This window comes from Lycorma delicatula, chromosome 9, assembly GCF_047948215.1.
Source record: "Lycorma delicatula isolate Av1 chromosome 9, ASM4794821v1, whole genome shotgun sequence".
NCBI lineage: Eukaryota > Metazoa > Arthropoda > Insecta > Hemiptera > Fulgoridae > Lycorma > Lycorma delicatula.
Genome location: NC_134463.1, coordinates 145,707 through 163,578, shown reverse-complemented (window position 1 = coordinate 163,578; position 17,872 = coordinate 145,707). Strand labels below are relative to the sequence as shown.

At 29.2% G+C, this 17,872-nt stretch overlaps 1 pseudogene; it reads left to right on the top strand.

Moving 5' to 3' along the window:
- Positions 1–14,495, top strand: part of LOC142330371 (protein Smaug homolog 1-like) — a 35,848-nt pseudogene extending 21,353 nt beyond the window's left edge.
- The last annotated feature ends 3,377 nt before the right edge of the window (positions 14,496–17,872 follow it).

The window sequence follows — 17,872 nt, the reverse complement described above, 5'->3', positions numbered from 1 at the left end:
TTGTCTGAAGATTAAACACTAACATACTGTAGTATGTTAAATGAAAGGTTTTTTAAGATTAGAATTTAGATGTTCAATCAACCTTTGTAAAATTCAGTAATATTTTTATGAATTTTCAAGAAAGTAAAAACATAGGCAACCATGTATGTATTACACCCTTGCATGTAACTTTGATAACCAAAAAAAAAGTGGTCTTTTATTAATAGTGATACAAAAACTTTTTTATTTCTTTGCCAGGAAACAGTTATGAGAGACATGCATTATAAATGCATGATTGTTCAAGCAAATAATTTTTATCAGTAAAGCTAGTGAAACAGTAATTTTTGTATTAGCATAGAAAATCTCAAAAAAATTTTCTATCTTACTAAAGGTTGAAGAAATTGTACAACTTCATTCACAAAGTAAATACTTTGTTTGACTACTTTAATATGAAATCGATATGTTTATTTATGTTTTCAAAGATTTTCTGAACAATAACAAAAAAGTAAATTAATAATTTAAATTAAGTTAACTTAAATGTATCACAAAATTTAAATTAAATTAAAAAAGAACTAAAATCTATTTATTGTAGTTAACCTTTATTATGCTTTTATTTTAATGTTATGTTTTAATAAACAAGGTAGGCCACAAAGTTCCCAGAATTGTTTATTTTTCAAAAACTGCTTATTTTTAGAGTATACTTTCAAAGTAGTTTCCTTTGGCAGCTATATTCTTTTGTAAATGTACATAATATTTTGAAAACGTTTGTGGAACCCATGTTGAGATATTGTCAGGTTGGCTGTCATATCATCACTGTTCTTGTATCTTTTCCCATTTCAGCTTTTTTCATTGAGTAATACTCAGCTACCAAATCAGTGTGGTCAATGCTCCAGAATTGTTAAATTATGTTGTGTCAGGTACTCTTTGACATAACCCACCAGATTGGTCTAGTGGTGAACGCGTCTTCCCAAATCAGCTGATTTGGAAGTTGAGAGTTCCAGCGTTCAAGTCCTATTAAAGTCAGTTATTTTTACACAGATTTGAATACTAGATCTTGGATACCGATCTTGGTTGGGTTTCAATTAAACACATATCTCAGGAATGGTCGAACTGAGACTATACAAGACTACACTTCATTTACACTCATACATATCATCCTCATTCATCCTCTGAAGTATTATCTGAACGGTAATTACCAGAGGCTAAACAGGAAAAAGAAAGGTACTCTTTGACAAAGCATGGATTGATGTTCTAGTTCATTGTCTTGCAAAACAATCCAATTTTTTGGTTCCTGTTTTTCTGGATGTTTTCTTTGCATTGAATTTCGTAAACGATGAAAGATATAGAAATTTTTTTTGTTCACTCTCTGCCCATCAGAAATTAATTCATAGTGAACAGTAGACAATATTTTTGGAACTATGTATTGACAAACACTATGCATGTTCAGTTTATTATGAAGAATATTGCGATAATTTCCAACTGATATGCTAATATTGACAATATTAGTGACAGTTTTCCTTCTGTCACTCCAAACAATATTTTTAACACTATATTTTCTTCATTTATTGAGATGACTGCCCATTATGAATGTTGTCCTCAAAATGTTATGAATGTTGCCCTGTAAACTGCTGTTTTTTAAATTGTGGATTCTCCATATACTTGTTCAAGCAACTTGTAACTTTAGAAATCAGTCTCTGTAAATTTTAAATTAAAACTAAAATTTTATATTGTATGCTGTTTAATTGCTACGGCATTAATTGCTCTTTACAGCATAAATGATGTGAAATAAACAGTTTTAGTATTGTTTATGAAACAAGAAAATTTGATTTGGCTCTTATTTTGTGACATTAGGAGTATTACACACATAAAAACCAAATTTTTTTTTATATTATGGATTTTAAACCATATTAGGAACTTTTTGAATCTATTTTATGTAATCTACAAATAAAAATTCTAAACAAATATACAAACAAGTATATTTGTTATCAAGTAATAAATATACTTGATATAAATACATAACATAAGCACTTTTTTAATGCATGTGATTAACAAGCATTGAAATGTTAGAATGCTGACAGCCATGCTGTTATTATGGCACCCAATAGTATGAAAAGTTTTTATTTCTGTTGTAGCACATAATCTTAATTGGATTATATGTTTATTTACATATATTCTACACATGAATATGTTTCTTTGTAACAAAAATTAAGATCGTGTTGAAAACTGAAAACTAAATCAAACTTTTTTTTGTAATTTTTCAGATTGTGGTGTAATGGGTAGTAGCAGTAATATTGGTAGTAGTGCTACTGGTGGTGGAAATTGTAATCTTGGTACACCTGGTGGAGGTTCACCTGGTATTTGTAATTTGGGCAATAGTTCATGCAAATTGCAATCCCACCTAAATTCACAAGAAAAAAATAGGCAACATTGTAATAATTTTCTAACTACTCCATTTGGTGTGACACCTTCAAATGAATTGTGTACTTCTCAGGTTAGTTAAATTTAAAAAATTTTTTATGGTTTTCTTTAATTAATTGTGTAATAAACTAATGAAAACCTTTATTTATATAAAATGAAAATATTAATGTTTATTACCTTAAGCTTAAGTAGTATTGATGATAATGTTGTTTTAAGTTGTTATCGATTAGGTGACCAGTTCCTTTCAACTCCACGGCAAATAATGTTGGATTGTGATTTGTTATTGAACAAATTTATGTACAAATAACACTTTCTCAGTGAGTAAAATACAATTTGTATCATTTGTAGGGGCATGAATTAAGAACATATTTCTTTAATCTTAGGATCTCTAATGAAATAAAAGTATATTTTGTAAATTTGATTTATCTTATGAAATGTAAGATTGATTTTTTTTAAACTTATTAGTTTTGTTTCTAAATGAATATTTTTTTTTTTAAACAGTAGCATTAAATACCACCAGGTTGATCTAGCGGTGAACACGTCTTCTCAAATCAGCTGATTTGGAAGTCGAGAGTTACAGCGTTCACGTCCTACTAAAGTCAGTTATTTTTACATGGATTTGAATACTATATTGTGGATACGATACTGGTGTTCTTTGGTGGTTGGGTTTCAATTAACCACACATCTCAGGAATGGTGAAACTGAGACTGTACAAGACTACATTTCATTTACACTTGTACATGTCATCCTCTGAAAGTATTATCTGAAAGGTAATTACCAGAGGCTAAACATGAAAAAGAAAAGTAGAATTAAATAAATGAATAACATTTAAAGTATAAAAAATTGACTCCATCGAGCTGGCTCTCGAACTTGATCCCCAGATTCTGTACCTGGTGTGTTAAGTCTTGCAGCTACACCAGTCTGCCACTGTACAAGTGAAATTTGTTCTACGTAAGTTTTGAAATTACATTAGTTTACTTAGTGCTGACCAACATTGATTAGAATCATTGAATTAAAAATAAATGAAAAAATATATATTTAAATAAAATTATAAATATTTTTAATTAAATTGGGCGTGTAAGTCACGCATCAGAAACAACCCACAGTTATAGGATTTTAACTGCATGATGGGAAAGTCCTGCTACTGTATATTCAGCTTTTTTAATACTGTTATTAAAACAGCTGCTTTTGTTTACGAGCTCTCATCTTCTTATATCTTTCAGTTTGTTGATTGTAAACCTTTCTTGATATATAGAACCTTAATATTAATATAAAATAATCAGCATTGGTAGAAAAATTATTATAGAATATCACACTGTTAATTGGTACATTTTATCATTTTAGTTTATTAAAGTTTGATTGACTAAAATAAATTCATTTTAGGTAGAAGTTAATTCATTTTTAGCAGTACTCTGCTGTAGATTTACTTTATACCTTTCTTTTAAAATTTTAATACATTTTTTTTCTATAGTCTTTTTTTGATGTTTAAAATTTTTGTATGCTTAATAGTATGTCTACAGTTTAACACAAATGTGTGCTTGCATACTTGTATGTATGACTAAGAAGCCTTTTAATTTAAGTGTGATAATTACTTGTGTTTATTTTGTTTGTAAATGAAATAACTTCTATTAATTTGTAGAATCATGCTTATTTAAATTTGATGAATAACATGAAAACACATGATTAGCTACTTAATCACATATGAAGATATTCATTCTAGGTTCAGATTTTTAATATCCTCAGTATAATGCAACTTTTCCAACTCTGTAAAAAAAACTGATAACATTAGCTGTGATCTTCCTCTGAAATGAATTTTTGTCTAGCAAGCAATTTATTGGGAAGAGAAAGTAATTGCTGAGAGCCAAATCTAGTGAATACGGCTCATGTGAATGCACTTCAAAGCATAGGTCATAGAGCTTTGCAACAACAACCAGACACGTATGTGCTGGCGCATCATCGTGGTGAAAGAGCACTTTCTTTTTGGTCACATGTGAATGTTTAGCCTGAATATCACCTTTTAATTGATCCAGTAGAGAAGTGTAATACTTTACATGATCCTGTCTTTTTGGAGGTAGTCTATAAGCACCACACTAAAGAAAGCTAAAATACTGTAGCCATGGTTTTATCTATAGATGGAACTGTTTTCATTCTTGACTTTGATTTATTTAGTATAGAATTGTTTACTGTTACTGTGATTTACGTAGTAGAATATTGTTATTGTTGACTGTTGTTACAGTAGGACATCACTCAGTTGTAAGCAATTAGCATTTTTTTGAGTGGACATCATTACTTATCACAAAATAAAGACTGGTTTTATAAATATATATATATATATGTTTATATATTTTTTTATGAACCTAGTTTTATTGTATAGTTTTGATTAATACCTTTTTAAGTAATTTTGCAGATTGTATAAAGTATCTTGTTTTTATGAAGTATTAAATGGTATATTATTTATTCTATGTTAGATTTACAAATTGTGATACTGCTAAATTAATGTTGTAACAGGTGGGGAAGTAATGGTTTAAGGATCATCCATATTGCTTTTAGTCTGTTACTTACAATAAGAAGCCACACATAGAAACCAGTCTCTTAATAATTTGATCTTAATTTATCTGATCAGAAATAAGTCAGTAAAATTTTCAGAATTTTTATTTGGAAAGTTGCATTAAAAATAAATTCACTTTAAAGGAAATCTATTTTATGAAATCTTTTTTTATGTATGTGTTTTGACACTATACAACAACAAAGAAATATTTATCTCTCCTAAAAGTTAGTGATATTTTTTTCTATTATTGAGTAACAAATGCTTGTTAATTTGTAACAACCAACAAAGTGTTAACTGGATTGATAAAAAAATCTACATATACTGCCAGTGAGATCTCATTTATACCATTTAAAAAACAAAATATGTGTTTAGCATTGACTTGCTGCAGACCAGTTAAAAAATACTGAACATTCCATATATAATTTGTTGTATTAAAAAAATATACTTTTAAAAAGCAATCTATAATTTGCTTTTTGAATGCCTGAGTATGGAGCTGTAGTGAAATTCATGTATCTTTGGAAGGCGAATAATTAATATTAATATTAGCAGCATAGCCTATAGTGCATCCTCTGTGAAAATATTCTGCTATAGGCTGCTCACAGCTTATCTTGGAACTAGTCACCTTTAGAGACCTACTAGAAAAATAGTCTGTGGCCTCAGTTCTGCTGTTAGGTATTTTATCTCTATTTCACACTCTTCAATTACAAAGTTGCTTTGCCTTACACATTTCAGATATTGTGAAAACATCAGGTTATATATAGGATGCTTTATGTAGTTGTATCAAGGACAAAAAGTTTATTTTTCCCTTTCTGGCTTTTCATGATTAAGAGCTGCAAAGTTTTATAGCTTCTATTAGTATTAGAAACATTAAAAAAAATTAATTACAAACAGGTGTTTTTTTTTATGATAGCGCTTTCCTTCTTTTTAGTATTTTGCTTATATCTATTCCATTGTTAATTTTACTATCAGAATATCTAATTTTTTAATTTTTTCTTGTACATAATTATGTTTTATCTATATGATTTACGTACCTTCTTCTTTGAAAAAATTTCTTTGTTTTATTTTTATTAATTATATAAAAGTTAATTTCTTCAATAAGTACTTCTCAGTAAGAGTTTGTCATTTTATATTTCTTACTCATTTTTAGTTTATAACATTGGATTATTAATGTCTGTTTAAATGTATCTTTCAATTCCTTTGTTTTTTTACAAATTGTAAAACAAATTTACGACAACTCACTCCCGTTTGCTATTTGTACTTGCCTTTCTTAATTTATGTTCATCATAGAATGTTTGCTTTATGTTAAATTTATAACACGTTCACTATTATGAATGTGACTTTTATAGTTATTAGTTTATTGTTATAGTTATTTATTTATTGTATTTCAGAATGACATGTCAGTTGTTAGAGACAAAAGTTGCAGGTTTTCCTTATCTAACCAAAGTGGTAGTCCTCAGTTATCACCACAGTCACAGATAACTACTGGTAGTAATTCTGAAGCACAGCTTGATGATCTTAAATTACCCCATGGTTATAATTCACCTGGAATGAAAGGTATAAAAGTTTTTTACATTTACTGTAATATATGTATAAAATACAAATCAATTATATATTACAGAATCTTGTATAATCTAATGGAAGAAATCATACTTTTTCAAAGCTTTACTGAGTACTTCTTTATTTTATTGTAGATGTGAAAGGTATACAGTTAGTTTCTTATAATCTTCAGATTTTTAAAATAATATTATAATTTGGAAGTTTATAAATTGAAGTTTTCAGTACAATTACTGATAATGTCAGTTTCCATTTCTCTCAAATATTAATTAGCATTTTCATTACATCAGGTAAATATTATATATAATAAATTATTAATTTAGTATTGCAGAGGAGATCTGTAAAGCATTTTCTTTAGGAATGAACATTGAACTGAAAAAAACATCAATAATTCATCTTTTGTATATAAGTAATATATTTAATATTAGTAAATATTATAAGTTTCATAAATATATTTGCAGTAAAACAGAAAAAACAGTAATATGTGAATAAAACCCTCCCAATAGAGAGATATTTTTTAATTAATGGGTCATCTTCAGTTTGTTGTTCTATTATTTTGTTATATTTTAAGTTCATAATTATTTTCATAAAAACCATAAAATATAAATTTAACAAGTATCTACCTGATTATAAAAATTATTCACTTTTAAATTAAGAATTTTACTAATAGAATGATTTACTATTAATTATTTTTCTTGCAATTCACTTGTGCACAGTGCATAAAATCAAAATAGTTACAATGAAATTTCAGTAGTCATTTTTGATTTTTATAAAAATAAAAACAAACTAATAGAATAAACTGAAAGTGTCTGATATTCAAGTCTGTACTCCCACAGAAAAATCAGGAATTTGACTATGGAAAAACAAATTCTTGGATAAGATTTTTATTTTCTGAAGGTGTAAAACTGGCCGAAGTTCATTAGTTTATAATTAAAAAAGTATGGTAAAAGTGTATTAACCAATACACTTAAAAGTGTATTAACCAATACACTTAAAAGTGTATTAACCAATGCACTATTATATTATAAATTATACTCGTTATTTAATAGCCACACCTCGTATAATAGAAGACAGGATGAAATAAATATGTGATTATATTCCAATCCATATTTGTATATAAAACCTCCATATAAGACTATAATTAAATACTTTATTTTAGTGTTCACTAAACCCAGACCAATGAACAGGTGCATGTTTGGTAACTACTTGGCTTCAGGTAAATACAAATACATAATATGTATTTGTATTTTTTGTATACATTTATTGAACTGGTAAAAGCCAAAAAAAGAAGAATTTTTACAATACTAAGTAATTAAGGTTTTAAAATTTTTAAATAGATTTATAATAATAAAATGAGCTTGTAAAAATTACCAATGTAATTACTTAATACTACAGATTAGCCAAGTCAAGTATCCTTATGGATATCAATTGCTATGATGATAGCTTGATTAAATAATTAATTACTGCAATATAACAATATCCATTGAAACAAATTGTGAAACGATCATAAACTTACATGTGGTGTGGTGTTTGCTGCATATTTACAGCTAAAAGTGCCGTTTGTACAGTAGGCAAATTTAATTTTCTTAAAAATGTTGCAGTTTGTTAAAATAATGCAAAGGTTACATTTATTCCCTTGCATAGGTAAAATACATTATGATTATATACCAAGATTATTCACTACACCTCCCAATTGCTAACACTTTTTACTAGTGTGGAAATTAATTTTATTTTTTTTTATAAAAGCTCTGTATTTTGTTCTAATTTTTCTTTTTTAAAAAAAGCTAATTTTTTTCAAAGCAAACTCTTCTGTCATCTCTCTTGAAAACATAAAATAAAAAGTCTTATTTTGACGTATTGTCTTTAAGAATAAGATTTGTTGAAATAGCAATTATCAATTATTTTTTGTCTGATTTGAATTAATATAATCCGAACTTATTGTTTGCTGTATAGATTTATCAGCACTACTGTGATTTTACTCTGTACATACTGTTTGGAAACAAATCTATATATACTACATTTTTATTATATTTAATAGATGTTCAGGCATGGCTGAAATCGCTGAGGTTGCACAAATATTCAAAACTGTTTTCACAATTAACATATGAACAGATGTTATCTTTGAGTGAAGAAACATTTGATTCTGTATTACAACAAATTGATGCTGGTCCAGTAACGCAAGGTGCTCGACGTAAAGTGATACGCTCTATTGCCAAACTACGTGAACTATGTCAATTAGAACAGGTCAGTATGTCTTAGTTTTTCTTTTTCATGAAATTTGTAAATTAAAAAAAAAAGTATTTGATTAATAGTTCATTCTTTGATTTATTCAATCACAAATTGTGTAGTCACTTATATTACAACTTGACAAATATTAAATAAATAATAAAAAAAAAAATTGTTAAAAATTACAGGAATTAATTAATTTCAGACTTTGTTTGAATCCATCTCTGATGGATTTTTTAATGTTGGTCTTAGACCCAAGTTGTTTAAAAAATGTTTTATGAAATTTTTCCAATCTCTATAGCAGAGTGGTACCTCCTTGCCCTTTCATCCAGAGGTCCTAGGTTTGAGTCAGGCTTGGCGTTTTACATATGCTGTACATTTCCATTTTCATATTCCTGTTCACAAGCATTCTTTTGCAAGCATCTGGAGTAAACTGATTTGTCAGGCAAAAAAAAAAAAAAAAAAATGAAAATTATTATGTGAACATTAATTTTATTAAAAATGTATTTTTGTTATGAGTACAGTAAATAAGTAAATTAATCAGAAATGCTTGTTCAGTCTAGTGATAGCTGATAGCCCTTTTTGTAATGCCAAACCTAAATGATTTAAAAAAAAAAATGAACTGCTCTTTGGAACCTTATGTACTTAACATATTTTGCTGTTGTTATTAAGGGAGAGTAGGTCTGCTGCCAGCTCAACTTCCAAATAATAACTAATTATTTTCTAATTAGGTAATACTGGTAGTATTTATTTTAAATTTAGAAAGAAAGAACTTTTGAAGCTTTGATTAACTAGTAATTAATTTTTTTCCTATTGCAAATAAAACACAATTGATGAATTTATTATTGTTGTTCATAATATTTATGATTAGTACATTATCTCTTATTTATATTAGGATGTAACAAATGGTGGAAATCTTTTGAATGCCATGGATATGCTGAAAGCAGTGTTGGTCACTCCAATTAAGCCAGCAACCAGTGATGATGATACCAGTAGCTCTAGTGGTGGTAATAGACAGCAGACAGCTCTTGATGATATACCAGCTCAATTTACTAAAGTATTAGGAAAAGGTACCTGTAAATTATTTTTCATTGAATAATATTACTTCACAATTTCAATTGTCATGATATGTTAATATAATTAATAATATATGCTTTAGTTTTACAGTGCTATTGATAAAACATCTAATTAACATGTCATTGATATTTCTAGATTCTGTGGGCTATACGGATCTGTTTCCAAATTTCTATGCTTGATAATTTTTCAGCTATTCTCACTCAGTTCGCTGTACAGGGTGAGGTGCAGCAAATTATGAATGTGTTTTTACAATGTAACATTCAGAAAAATCCATGACTAGTATTTTATAATTAAATCAAAGCAAAAATGGGAATGTATTGGTTTATTTATATCTGTGTTTTCAAAATTTATTTTGAAAAAGCAAGATTGGTTTTTTATGTGTAGTATGCTATTTTTACTTGTATACTTTATAAGGATCAAAAAATTATTTAATACAAATTATTTTTATTTTTATATCAAGGCAGTATTGTTTTTTCATATTATTATTATTTAAAGCTATTGCATTTTCCATTTGCTTGAGCAGAACATTTTTGTGTACTTTTTTGTTGGGTGGGCTGGGTGGATAAACTTCCATTTCTTCATGCATTATAATGAAATATATTTTTATGAAAAAGGTGGTTCTTTGTGTATTCAAAGAAACAATAAAAAACTCAAGTAAATAAAAATTAATTAAGTAAATAAAATATGTAATCAAAATAAATCAAATAAAAATTGATATATTGAAATTTATTATATTATTGTTATTTTAAGGAGCAAAGAATACAGATTGAAGTAGATAATACATTCGTATTTGTAAATATAATAATCCAAAGATACTTTTATTGTAATTACTCTGGTGTAAGAATATGCTGGCAGCAAGTGTGGTTATCATATTACTTAAATATTGTTTTATAGTTGGTGCAAAAGTTTTGTAAGATGCAAGCGTACAATTTTGGAACAAGAGATATACTGATGCTGTAAATATGTTAAGATTTACCTAACTCATTTCATGAAGGAAATGGTCAGCTTATGCTTTGCTTTTTGTGTTATTTTCTTTATAAAAAATATGTTAGATTAAAAGAAACAAAAAATTAATTATTAATATAGTATAATTACATAAATTTTTTTTTGTCTGATGATTTATATAATCAAATTTTTTTTTTCATTTTTATTATAGTCTGTATGCAGTTAATTGCTAGCGATAGAGCAGATGAAGAAGCTTTATCTTGTTTCATTTCAATTCTTGATAAAACTTACCATCATGATTGTTTCACATCTCAACAAAAAAGAAAAGTATCATCATGGAGATTACAATTCAAACAGCAGCTAAGACAAATGTAAACTTATAATTTGTTTACCATTTAGTTGTTAAATTTATTAATAAAATTTTATAAAACTATTGCTTACTGCATTAAATCTTGTTTACTTCATTTTAATATTATTGCAACTGCAATTTATTATTTTTGAACAGTATACATTTTATATGTTACTATGTGATCACAACTTAAGGAGTTCTGTAAAACAGAAAGATAGACAGAATTAAAAATTTTTTAGTGTTCTCAGTGATTGGAAATTAAAAACAAATAACTAGAAGGAGGACTGCTTCTTATTAGGAAGTTCTTATAAAAAAAAATGTATCACAATAAAATTATCAGAAGTAAATTATAATTCTTTTTTCATATTTTATGATTCCATAGGATCACTTTATTCAGTCTATTATCGAAGTCTCTGTGAAGGGACTGTTTGGGATTTTCAGTCCTCCCAGTACTTCTCATATGTTCTTCTCTGTGCCCTTTTTGGTGTTGAAAATGTTTGTGTTTTAAGTTTCGTGATTGTGAGCAAGTGTTTTTGTCTTTGATTTTTCGTTTAATTTTATCTTGTTTGTAGTGTAAGGTAATTTTTCCTTTGGATCTTCCGTTATTTCTCTAAACCATCTGCATCCTATTTTGGTGTTTTTCGAGTTTAATTCGTACAACACCAGTTGTTTCAAAAGTCTTCAATCTTGTATCCTCATTGGATTCAAAGAATCCTAATCTCCTCATATGCATGCTATCAGGGATGGGTTCTAACTCTTTGTTCATGACTTTGTTGGGCAGAGTCCATCACTGCCCATCTTTCTGTTACTCTTTGTTGATGCAGCTTCTTCCAATTCTTATTTCGAGTTTCTGGAGTCTGTCTGTCTTAGATTGTTCATTCAGGTGGAAAATTGTTTCATCTGCATATAATAACTTTCACATATTATAACTGTATTTATACTAGTTTTTTTTATAAACAAGTATATTAAAAGAAACCAAAAATTATTATAAATATAGTGTAATTATATACATTAATTTTGTCTGATGAATTTATATAATGAATAATATTTTTTTTTCATTTTTATTGTAGTCTGTACACAGTTAATGATTTGTAGTAGAGGAGATGAAGAAGCTTCATCAATATTATAGATGAAGCTGTATTTAACTGTATTTTAGTGTCTTATTTTTCCATTTATGGGTAAATATTTTTTACTGTAGGTGTACCAGGTTAATTTTTGTGCTTTAATTTATTTTTATTTTTGGTTTGTTTATTCTTGTTCGGACTTAGGTTTTTTCGTTTAGTTGTTATTATTTTTTTCAAGTATTTAAAATGGATTACTATTTTACATTATTACTGTTTATGTTTACTTCTTCTAATTGTGATGGTTTTTGGGGCATAGTCTCTTTCTTTAATTTGAGGCCAGTTTTATTTGCAATATTTTGAAGTTCTAATATTTGGGTTTTACCTTCATCCATGTCGTTTGCTAGCAGTGTCAAATCATCGGCGAAACCAAAGCAGTTAGTTTTGATTTTTTGGCTTTATTTATTTTTATTTTTGGGGGAATTTTTTTAGCCATTTCCTCATCATTTCCAGAATGCAGTTGAATAGAAGCGGTAAGAGTCCATCGTCTTGCTGCAGTCCTGTTTTAATTTTAAATGGTTCCAAGAGTTTGCCTCTGAATTTCACTTTACACTTAGTATTTGTGAGGGTCAGTTTTATAATTTTTATTAATTTGGTATGTAGTCAGAGGTATCTTGGTATTTTAAATAGGAATTCTCAGAGTATGCACTCATATCCTTTCTTGAAGTTCGCAAACGTTATTACCATGTCTCTGCTTTTCCTTCTGTTGGCTTATGATCTGATCTGGACAAGCTCCTCCAGGATCTGAAACCTCCCTGGTATTTTCCTAGTTCTTTCTCAAAAAGGTAAACCGATCCTTTTAAGGATGATTCATGAAAGAATTTTGTTGTTGTGTCTAGGTGTGAGATTTCTATCATACCTAGTTGTTGAATCTGTTTTGTCCCTTTTTTTGTGTAGCGGGTGGATGAGTGCTGTCGACCAGTGTTCTGGAAGTTCTTCTTAAGTTGTTTATGAAGGGTGTTTTTTTTCTAGTTTTCCTTCATGTTTCCAGATCTCTACAAAGGCTTGATCTTCTCCCACTGCTTTGTAATTCTTCAGTCAGTGCTTGGTAAACTTAATTTACTGTGGGAGGGTTGGTGCTTTCCAGTGGTGTTGTTATTGGGGTGCTGGAGTTGAAGTTTAGGAGTTCTGTCAGTTCTTTGCAATTTAGGAGTGTTGAAATATTTAGTGAGCAAAACATTATTCAGTTAATTCTATGCAGTATGCTGCTTATTGTGATTAGTATCTTTGTATTTATGTACGCTTCTATAAGTTATTTACAAATGTTCATTCTTCAGTTGTAAATAATTTTTTTTTCTTTTAATTTTGAGGTGTTTTTTTTTCAGGAAGATTTTTGGTTTGGTTTAAAATTATAATATTTTCTGAGAAGATTTATATTTTAAATTAGTCAAATTTCTTGAATATTTTCAGTTTTGACGTTATCTTAAATCATTCTTAAATTAAATTTCTAAAAATTTTGTTGAAGTAGTCTTTTTGACTTAAAGAATTTGGTTTTTAAAATTCTTTTGGGGAAATATTAATGGAGTTACAGTTCTAGGTTCAATTTTTTTTTTACTGTAAATCCTAATTTTATCCATAATTTTTGTCCCAAGAATTTCACTGTAGCCTCATTTTGTCATTGAAGCAGGAGTCTGAGCAAACCTTCTGGCTGGCTGGGGTAAATAAAAAAGCATTTATTTTATATGAATCGTTTTTTTATTTTCATCAGTAGAATATACACTCGTATTTTGGATTTCATTCCTTTGTGAACTACCTTGATGTTTTGTAAGGAAATTTGTTACTTGTTAAACCTGAATGAGTTTGTTAAATGTTTATTTTTTAATATCGTATTGTTATTTTTAAAAACGTTATAGTGAACTATCTGTAATTTTCTTTTTATATTAGGAGGCCAGATCCATTAAGATACCTTCCGCAAAATGTATTTCTTCAACCATCTCTTCCAATAAGAGCCACGATACCAGGTTCAAGGTTTCCGCAGTGTGTCGTGTCACCTACTGGTCCTTGTCCAAGACAAGTACAATTTCATAGAAATGCCAGTAGCTCATTGACCACTAGTACCGGCAATAATTCTGGAATAAGTATTACGGCTGGTTCCACTGGAACTAATGCTAGCGGTATATCAACACATCATGTACAGCATGGTCCTGTGGTGGCTAATGTTTCCAGTAGTGTTGTCGGTAGTGGAATATCATCTAATAATGCTGCTTCTGTATTTCATGCTAAGAGACCTAGCCTTCAAGATCACCATTTACTTGAAGTAAGTCAAATATTTTTTTAATTTTAGACATTTTTTTCTTTAATACAATTACAATTCTATTTACAATTTATATTAATTTAGATTAAAAAAGAATGAATTTAAATTTAATTTTAATAAAAATTACAAATTAAAAAAAGTAATTTAAATAAAATTGTCATGACAAACTAAGATTGTTTTTGTATTCAGCTGTGAATGCATAAGTTGGCATATGTCAGTTTGTAGTTAATGTTGTTGTTTATGCCAACAAAATTGTATAATTGTTTTATAAACTTGTTTTATATATATATATAAATCTGAATAGATATGTGTTATTTCAATATTTTGTACTTTGTGATTTATTTAATAGAACTATGTATAATGTAACAGTAGAGAGGAATAATGTGGTTCTTAAAAACAGATTTATTTCATTAAAATATTTATACGTACCAGGTCTGTAAATAAAGTAATGAGTCTTATTTTTTTTTCTAAGCTAAAATGGCAAAATTATTAGTAAATATTTGGTTATATGAACTGGTAATTTATATTAGGTATTAATAATAAACAAAATGTTTCTTGAAATGAGTTTTTGTTGTGCGTTAACAAAAATGAGCGATACTGATTGGAATGGTGTTATAGAGGAAGTTGAAGAGGATGAAATGGGAGAAACAATATTGAGATCTGAATTTAAGAGAACATTAAAAGATTTGAATGGCAGAAAGGCTCCTGGAATAGACAGAATACCTGTAGAATTACTGCGCAGTGCAGGTGTGGAAGCGATTGATAGATTATACAAAGTGGTTTGTAATATTTATGAAAAAGGGGAATTTCCGTCAAACTTCAAAAAAAGTGTTATAGTCATCATACCAAAGAAAACAGGGGCAGATAAATGTGAAGAATACAGAACAATTAGTTTAACACATTCCCTTTTCCCATATTTTCCTCTTTCTCTTTTCCACAATCTTCTACCTTTATCCCCCTTTTCTTCCCTTCATTTCCCTTATTTCCCTTTCCCTCTTTCTCCTTTCCATTTCTTTTTTCCGTTTTCCCCTTTTTCTTTTTACATTTTCCCCTTCTTCCCTTTTATATTTGTCGATTTTTCCTTTTCTCCCTTTTACGATTTTTCCCTTTTTCTCTTCTTCCCAGCGCGTAAATCGGTCCAGTAGTTTTTAATATATAGCGGACATACATATTGGAAACATTGAAATGGAATCGTAAAATATTTAGTATAGCATGCGTTGCTTTTACGTCCAACAAATAGCGCTGTTTTCAAAAAAAAAAAATAGCATGTTTTTTCTGTCACAGGTGTGACATCTTAGGTATATATATATAGAGGTATATAAAAACACGCGCGCATTCGAATGCAACGTTGTGTCAAAATTTCAAAGCAATCGGTGAAGAACTTTCGGAGATTTAAGATTTTGAAGAAACGAACATTTACATTTTTATTTATATACATAATATTTTTTGTTTATTTAATTCAATGATTCTGACTAAAGCGCGCGCACCTAATTTCATTCGCTTAGAGAAAAGAAAAGAAAAGTCACTTGACGGGAAAGTAAAATAAAAATATATAATAATTTTTTTGAACCAGGTAAACTTTAAAATAAAAGCTTTTGTTAATTTCTAGATAAAAAAACTTCAACTTTTGTAAAAGAAAAATATTTTTTGCAGTGTCCTAGTGAAGATTTGAAATTTTATTTTGGTCAAAACACCTCAACTTATAACAAATTTAACACCAATAACCAAACCAAAACAAATTTACACCAATTTTTGGAAAAATTTAATACATTCTTTTCTCCTGAAGGTATATGTTTACCAAGTTTGAAGAAAATCGGTCACTGGTTCAGAGTTAAAGTACAGGACAACATACATTCCTAAATTCGTACTAACGTCCGTCTGAAAAAAATAAACTTGGAAAGAACATTTTTTTCGCAAATTATTTACAAAAACGTTTTAAAAAAAACGTTTTAACTCACAAACGAAGCATTTTAAGACATATCTTTTTATAAACTTTTTCGTTTATTTTCACGAGTATAATAGATTATTAAAGTCCCGGAGGAACTTCACGATTCATTCTGTATATATATATAAACGTGTGGTTTCCGAGAGTGTCCACGGTTGCAGATCCGACACGTTCTCACTTATACCATATAACTACGATATCAATAATAACACCCTTGCCAAAAAAACCGCTGGTGCCATGAACCCAAGACACCTCCTCGCCACCCTTCCATCCTTACAAGAAAGGAAGAAAGAAAAAAAAAGAAGAAAGATCACAAGAAAACAGTCTGCCTCACGCCCGTCTAGTTCTTTCCAGAACTAACAGATCTTTTATAAGGTTATCAAGAAGGTATGAGTGACAGACACGACAACCAAACACCAAATTCCTTACCGACCATCCCAAACCTACTTTCCCGCTGACCGGGATAGCTCTGGGACACAACGTTCCAGAACTTACCCGCCCAAACTCATTTTCTTTAATTAAAATTAAATTATAACAAGTACAGGCCCACAAAATCTCCTCCGGCTCCCTTTCCTTAAGGGGACGATCCCTTAAACAAAGGATTTTAGTTCATTCTCGGTTGAAAGGGAGGGCGTCACGGAAGATATGCTCATTAGTACATCGTTCCGCCGGGCCCCTACCGTTTAAATCCTCCATTGGATCGGAACGCAGTCCAAATTTCACAAAAAAACAAATCGACGCCATCTCCTATTTATATAACCCGCCAGTATAGTAGAATCACTCAGTAGCAAAGGACGCAAGTCCGTATACTGCGAAAAGTAGGAGGGTATTACACCTTCCGACATCCTTGCGTTCCGTTCTGTTCCGAGAGTATTACTCTTTCACGCATAAACTATTCAACTATTTCAAGGTATAATTTTTATACCTTGAAAGAACATAGTGATATTGTCGTTACGAAATATTTCATCGTTTCAAGATGTTGACCGTTTTAATGGCTTGCAGTCTTGGATAACAACCGGATTATGTTTTTTCAGATACTCCATTTCACTATGGCCAAACCGTTGCTAGAATCGATCTAATGAGGAATGTTTTCCCAGTTCCTCCTGGCGCATCCAAGAAGAAGGTCCTCCCCAACTCCGTCATTTATCATTTGCACTATGCGATCATAAATGCCCACGCGTTAATTTGGGAATGTTTGATCGGACATATGACTGAAGATCACCGATGTTGTAACTCTGTTCACGGCGTAAATCCACATCAAATGAAGCAATCTCAGCTCCGGTGAGTGCTGGCATTCCCGATCGACTAAGAACTTTATTTGAATTAGCTAAGCGCTTGTCTTCAATATTTATCGATGCTTCGTTGTAAATGCCTTCTGTAAATTCCACGGTCATATTGGCATTTTCTAGGCGTACTCTATGCAAAATATCCTCAGTAATATGCGATCGATATCTTT